At 40.1% G+C, this 7,835-nt stretch overlaps 1 long non-coding RNA gene across 1 annotated transcript; it reads right to left on the reverse strand.

Annotated features, from left to right (window-relative positions):
- Positions 1 to 5,577: 5,577 nt before the first annotated feature.
- On the reverse strand, positions 5,578 to 7,827 carry LOC125706609 (uncharacterized). Its single transcript, XR_007382027.1, has 2 exons — positions 7,420 to 7,827; positions 5,578 to 7,031 (listed from the first exon to the last, which is right to left on the reverse strand). It is a non-coding gene; the product is annotated as an uncharacterized LOC125706609 (long non-coding RNA).
- Positions 7,828 to 7,835: the final 8 nt, after the last annotated feature.

The following is a 7,835-nucleotide window of genomic DNA, read 5'->3' on the forward strand; positions in this document are numbered from 1 at the left end:
ACTTGCAGATCCTAATCTGCAGATACGACACAGAGGCAGAAGGGAAGTGGCAGCACTCCCATGTCGGTCAAACTTACTCACCCGATTGGCCCTGCAGGTTTCATCCGTTACGGCTACCATCCCGCTCCCCCCCCACAAATCGCACCAATTTACAGGACTTACACTCCTCCTCGTTCGTATGTCTGAAAGTTCGTAAGTTGAAAGTTCGTAAGTAGAGGAGCGTCTGTATTTATTTACCCTTGTAAGCCAAGCTCCACACATTCTCACCAGATGAAGAGGAGGACCCTCCTGCGTGCGTTCATGCCAGCCCAGATCATCAATGGCCAATAATAATATCTTTACCCACAAAGCAGAATACAGTACGACATGTTGGACATCGATACTTTTGAGAGATCAACCCACCACCGGAGCCTTTGAAGTCTTTTCGGGTCAGTGGTGGAGCTATAAATGTTTCCGTGGGGTGGCCAAGGTGGGAGCAGAGGTCGTTTTGGGGTCGCGCATAAATCTAAATACGAATATAAGATGTGTACAATAAGGGAATATTTAAGGTACTTAAATGCTATAACTCTACATAGTTTATAATTCAGGCAGTCGCAGAATTATCAAAAACACATTTAATATATCAGTTTCGAGCAGGTAAAGGTAACAAGCTTACACTAAGTACAAGATTACCAAACGTCTGCTTTACTACTGTTCTGAGAGCACTTTTCCCATTAAAAAATTATTTTAAAACATTTTCTCGTTATATGAATTTGTCTAAACAAATTTCAAGAAATTATGAGTAGAAAAATGAACGGTTCAAATGTTAAACAAATTTCAGCGGGTCAGCATTACGCAGAATCAGATGGCAGCATATTAGATAAACACACGGTAGAAGCCTGGGAGATTTGTACTTCTTTACCTTCCCAGTTAAAGACGCCATTGGTTATTAATGTAGTACATGCTAAACAATAGCCAATCGACGTACTTGTCAGATATCTTACAGTAAATTCAACAGAGTTCAGAACTGTGAAAAGCGAACCGGCTTGCAGCACTGTGATTGTACTGCGTTACCAAATATCAGAAATCTGACTCGGGCTTCTGCTTGGGACCACGTGTTGCTAACCCCCATGTTGTCGTGAGAGCACAAAACATGAATCACTTCAGGAGGTGACGCACAGACCTGCTTTAAAATGGCGTCCTATTTGACCATGACCTTTATATACAGTAAGTGTGGGGAAAACTCTAATCCCAACTAGACGACCGAATCCCCACGCAGCCCTAGCCCTAAATATATACTGAACAAAAATATAAACGCAACACTCTTGTTTCTGCTCCCATTTTTCATGAGATGGACTTAAAGACCTACAATTCATTCCAGATACACAATATTACCATTTCTCTCAAACATTTCTCACAAATCAGTCTAAATGTGTGATAGTGAGCACTTCTGCTTTGCTGAGATAATCCATCCCACCTCACAGGTGTGCCACATCAAGATGCTGATCTGACATCATGGGTAGTGCACAGGTGTACCTTATACTGCCCACAATAAAAGGCCACCCTGGAATGTGCAGTTTTTTGCTTTATTGGGGGTCTGGGGACTCAGAACCGGTCAGTATCTGGTGTGACCACCATTTGCCTCATGCAATGCAACACATCTTCTTCGCATAGAGTTTATCAGATTGTCAATTGTGGCCTGTGGAATGTTGGTCCACTCCTCTTCAATGGCTGTGCGAAGTTGTTGGATATTAGTGGGAACTGGTACACGCTGTCGTATACGCCGGTCAAGCACATCCCAAACATGCTCAACGGGTGACATGTCCGGTGAGTATGCTGGCCATGCAAGAACTGGGACATTTTCAGCTTCCAAGAACTGTGTACAGATCCTTGCAACATGGGGCCGTGCATTATCTGTCTGAGTGGCTGGTCTCAGACGATCTTGGAGGTGAACCTGCTGGATGTGGAGGTCCTGGGCTGGTGTGGTTACACGTGGTCTGCGGTTGTGAGGCCGGTTGGATGTACTGCCATATTCTCTGAAACGCCTTTGGAGACGGCTTATGGTTGAGAAATGAACATTCAATGCACGAGCAACAGATCTGGTTGACATTCCTGCTGTCAGCATGCCAATTGCACGCTCCCTCAATGCTTGTGGCATCTGTGGCATTTTGCTGTGAGACAAAACTGCACATTCCAGGGTGGCCTTTTATTGTGGGCAGTATAAGGTACACCTGTGCACTACCCATGATGTCAGATCAGCATCTTGATGTGGCACACCTGTGAGGTGGGATGGATTATCTCAGCAAAGCAGAAGTGCTCACTATCACACATTTAGACTGATTTGTGAGAAATGTTTGAGAGAAATGGTAATATTGTGTATCTGGAATGAATTGTAGATCTTTAAGTCCATCTCATGAAAAATGGGAGCAAAAACAAAAGTGTTGCGTTTATATTTTTGTTCAGTGTAAGTAACCAAACAAAATACTGTACGACACTTTTGGAATTTTTTGTCTTTTTTGTTTTCATTCACTGATCTTTGTGGGAACCTGAAAAGTGGTCAAAAATCTGTCATACTGCGTACAATTGATTTTAGCAGACAGTTAGCTAAGAGCATAAAGGGTATATATTTTAAGGACTGTTATAATCCCACTTGTTAGACCATTCGCATGGCTCCTTGGTGCTCCTTTATATTGGAGAAGGAACGTTTGACTTACTCAAAAGCAAAGAGTTAAATGGAGGCAGGTTTTATTGATGTCAGCATCATTGTAGCTTTCAAAAACAAATTAAATGGTGACTCGTGCAGCAATCTCGATTAAGCAAACCTCATGGTTTAGCTGTTCCGTCTTTGCCTTGGGCTCTCATTTACACTTATATTGTGTTTATCAGATACAGTTTATTCTGCATCCGAAGAGGTGAAATGCAATTACACACATCAAGTTCACAGATCCTTTACAAAGCGGGCCTCGGATTCGCTTTCTGCTTTAATGATTGTGTATGCGTGCGTGTGTGCGCGTGCTCTTAAATGGCAATTCTGCAGTTTTCAGTGAATCATATTTAAATATTGTCATTTAAAGGTCAAGTATGCTTCAGGGTAAGTTACATACGGGTCACTGTACGTTTTGCACATTTCGGTTTCCTGTTTATTAGTCGTAAAAGGAAAATATTAACCATCTTCTTTTATATCTTGCATTACTTGCATTAAATGAATGACTGGTTAGATATTCTTGGCAACTTAACGATATCTGAAGTTTGCTGATGTGCTGATATGAAGTATCATAATACTTAGACATTCATATGAATGCTAACAAAAATGTTAATTAACACTACGGTGTTTTTGTTTGTGTCATTTGTGGTAATTTCTACTTAATTTTAAGGAACTTAACATTTAGCGCGATAATAATGTGAATAACCATTTCTATATTAAACTACCGTACGACTAATATCTAAAAATATTACTGAATAACAAGACTAGACAATGCATACATTTAAGGCAATAAGTTATTAACTGAGGATACGAATGGTTTAAACAGGACAATCTCACCCTCTATTTTACCTGATACTGTATGCGTCTAGCTGTTCATCAGTAAATATCGTTTATTACTCTTAATGGAGTTAATTTATTTTTATTCAGATTCATCACATTGTTAGTAAGAAGCATCCTTTGTATCTCAGGCATTTATGTTGTATAGTTGGACAGAGAGAGACAGAGAGACAGAGAGAGAGAATTACAAATGCGTCTAGAAACAATTAGTCGGTATTTATGAAACAGTTGAAATCTGCAAGAATCTGTAAATACACAACATTTTGCCATCTCAGAAACAGTGAATGAATTTCCCGTGTGCAACCGGGACTGGAGTACTGGGACTGGAAGCTGCCCAGTTCAGCAACGTCCTACCAATCACCATAGAGCCGTGCAATTCAGACCAAAAAGCAGCCACAAGGCGGCGCCACTGCATCGGCTAACCCAAGACATATCAAGTGAGTGTAAATATATCTCATGCGCGCCGTTACTTATATCCAAAAATAATTTATTACGACAGTAAGCAACTAATTATGGAAGCCGAGAAATGCCATGGACTCTTATTATGTAATTTCCTTGTAATAACGGAATAATTTTCTCGAGATCTCGAGAAAACCAGCGTCGTTTTCAAGGTTTATCGATGACAAAGTAACTCAGCCTTATAGATAAAAACCAAATGATTGGAGAAACTCTTCAGAACAAGAACAAAAAACAAGATAAAAGCAATTGAAAATTATGCCAGATGGTGACAATTGTATGAAACCATTTGCATACGTATATGAACTAAATATTTGGAAATTTGTGAAGCGATGAGAAATGGTGTTCTGCTGTGCAAAAGTGAGAACATGGTGTAGGGATTACACTTGATATTTTGCAAATGTTAATTGTCATTTGCGAATTGCTCCAAAGCAATCGAGAGAAACTGCAAGTATCAGTTTGCTAATGAAAAATGATTGGACAGTGACAATGAGAAAGTTCGAACTGACTCATTCGGAATCTTGGAGCTCAGGAGCAGACATACTGACAAAATATCTAAGCATTTTGACTCTCATGGTTAAAATGATGCTTGTTGTACTTTTCATCTTTGTGGCGCTGACAAATTAATTAGTTAATTGTTTTGGACCCGTACAGGCTTTGGCAGGAAAACCATTATGTTTTGCTGTATGCATGAATTATTTTGAGAAATAGGTACGTTTCATGAAAACTCCCAACACCTCTTGTGGACTGAGACTTTTCCCTGAGCTGTCAGCTATGCCATGACTTCTCAAAGCCTGGACATACTTCTCCGCACGTAGGCTGTGTTTGGGCATCCGCATGTGTAATCCAGACACTGAAACATTTATAGTCCTGAGGTCAAGCCTGCATGATTCACACTTGAGCAGAAGATCTGGGTCTGTTCACATTTTGAGAGAAATATTTTTGTCCCTGCTCTCTGTTTACTGTGGTATTTTTGTTTGGTAAAATACATATATTGTGGACAAGATTTCTGAATAGCATTACTTTTGAAAGTATAGTTTAAAGGGGCAGTTCATGCCAAAACTGAAAAATATGTATTTTAGAGGGGTTTAGTGCTATCTGTCCATCTAGGGTGTTATGCTGGGAGTTGCCTAGTTTTGGAGATATCTGTCATAGAAATGTCAGGCTTCTCTTGAATATAATGGAAGTGAATGGCTTTAATTCTCTAATAATTAAAGTGCCAGAGAGATGCATCCGAAAAATCCAACAGAGATGTTTTTTTACTAGAAATCATGACCTGGCTATAGAAGAAAACCCACAGACTTTGTAGTGAACAGTTTAATCTAGAAACAATTTTCTTCTACCAAACTCCACACACCACTGGATGCAATTTGGGTTTAACAGGAAAAAATGTCCCCCACTATGCTTGCAGAATTTAATGAATTGTCCCTCTCTCTATTTTTTGCATTGCACTTGAGATCTGAAGAAGCCTGTAATTCAATAGCAAGTGTCCATTGCAAATCTCCGCATGTACATGACTTTAACTAAACATTATTTTATTAACTCATCTTATTTTGTGTCAACGTTCACAGTGTTTTAAATAAACACACGGACAAATAAAATTCATAATTAATTCATATTTATTTAGAAGAAATAAAACAATATGAAATAGGAATAAAAATCTCAACAATTTCCCTCTGGACAAATAACATAAAATCTTATATTAAACTATTCTATCTTAATCTTATTTTATCTTAATCTATGTTATCCTATGTTATACAATCTTATCTTATTCTTAACATATACTACCTTAAACTCATCTTACGCTATTAAATCTTATGTTATACTTAACCCATCCTATCTTGATCTTATCTTATTCTGTATTATCATATGTTCTACAGTCTTATTTTAACCTTATCTTAACGTATACTACCTTAATCTTATTTTATCTAGTACTTTTATCTGTAGCCTAACTATTTGCAGGATCTATGAATATGTAACTATTTACATGAGATATATAGCCCATCTTCAAAGCCATGTCCGGGACCGCAGAGATGGCGCTCAGCTGGTCCAGCATATCACTGGGAACTATGTTCTCATCTTCATCATTTCTATGCGTTTCGGTCACAGTAGCCTGTGCTGGAACCGTGACACAGATGGGTGGGAAGTTGCATGGCTGGAGGTGAAGATGAACCTGGAGCTGGGCTTACAGGTGATGCTACTCGCGGGGATGAAGGAGTCCATAAAACAAGATGGTGAAGGAGGTGACACAAAAGAGGACCAGACTGGTGAAGGAAATAAAAACGCTGTGGAAGAAAAGGTAGGTGAGCAGAGCTCAGACTGTGACACTGGTGGGGCTCGATGTAGGATGTCAGTTGTCTCATCATCAGTCTGGCTGAGATCCTCAAACAGGATCTTGGCTCCCACATGGGTGGAATCAAAGGAGTTCCCCGGGGTTGTGTTAATGGGGTGTTAATAGTAGCTTTCGCTAAGTTCTTAGAATATGGCCCCTTCCATCTTTTAAATTTCTTTCTGTGTCCTGAAAGGTCTCACATTGTATTTCTACAGCGTCCTGCACCCTGCTGACCCCTGCTGGTTGCCCCTGGGATGGGAGCAGTTGCCGTGGCAGCGGATGTGGTCATGGGGCTCGGATGCCGGCAGCCCAGTGTGGCATTTCTTCCTTCCGCCTCCCTTACTGGTATTGGTTTTTCCTTTGGCTTTAACAAGATAGCGCACGGAACATTTAATTAAAGTGAATTCCTATGTATCCGTACAGCAAAACTACATTACATACAGAATTTAAGTAAAAAAGGAATCAAATGAATAAAAATAAATGACAGTAAAATTATACAAAATCAAAAAAAAATCAAATGCAAAAATATAAAATGCAAAATATGAATTAAAAAAATGTTTCTCAATTGATGGCCGTTCGTGACAGACAGATATCACACTTGGCAGTCAGTGTTGCACATTGAGAAAAATACTGCTGTGTCACTGGAGACAGAACACAAATGCTTGGGAGACTTATGCGTTGATCTTGGATTGGGCCGTCTGTGTTTCAGGAGGGGAATCTGACCTATAGAAAGACACGAGTTAGTGCACAGATTCCCTGATATGCAGAACAGTGTTTGCAATAGTGAAAAACAACACTGGAAAGGTTCAGCCCATTCAGTCCAAATGCTGGCAACAACAACTGACTATTAAATCAAATCATTTATATATCCTACGCTTTCGATAAATTGCATTATTTCTTCACTCCATCCTACCCCATCTGAGTCTATGAGACACATAGACATACGTGAGAGTGAGCTTAATTAAGGGTCACAGCCTTAGGTCAGCCAGCATGCAGTGCCCCTGGAGCAATTGGGGGTTGAGAGTTGTGCTCAGGGGCCCAACAATGGCATCAGTCTGTAGCCCTGTGATTCCAGCCAGCAACCTTCCAATCACAGGCACAGAATCCTTACCCAGTGAGCCACACTGCTGCTGTTTGTTGTTGTTTTCTATAAGGCTGGGAGCTTATTGCCTATGATGAGATCTGCTGTTCCCACCACTCTTTGGAGAGCCTTCTGGTCATGGGTAAAGAAAATGCTGTAGCACACAGTAATACAGTCAGTTAGAATGCTGTCTGTTGTACAGGTGTAGAATTTTGTAACAATGGCAGTCCACTCCTAAGTTACTCCTAACAACGATTTTTAAGCAATACATTTCTAATGAAAAACAAACAAAAGCTCTGACGGTAACTGCGGGTTCTTCAGTACATAGTAACGGAGTAACATGTGCGGGGAAAACCATTTAAAACGTCAGTGTAGACGTCATACGGCTTTCTTCCATGGTCCCGCCTTCGTAATGGGATGACGGAAGAACGTGATGACGTAAGGAC

The sequence above is a fragment of the Brienomyrus brachyistius genome, chromosome 13 (genome assembly GCF_023856365.1).
Source record: "Brienomyrus brachyistius isolate T26 chromosome 13, BBRACH_0.4, whole genome shotgun sequence".
Lineage (NCBI taxonomy): Eukaryota > Metazoa > Chordata > Actinopteri > Osteoglossiformes > Mormyridae > Brienomyrus > Brienomyrus brachyistius.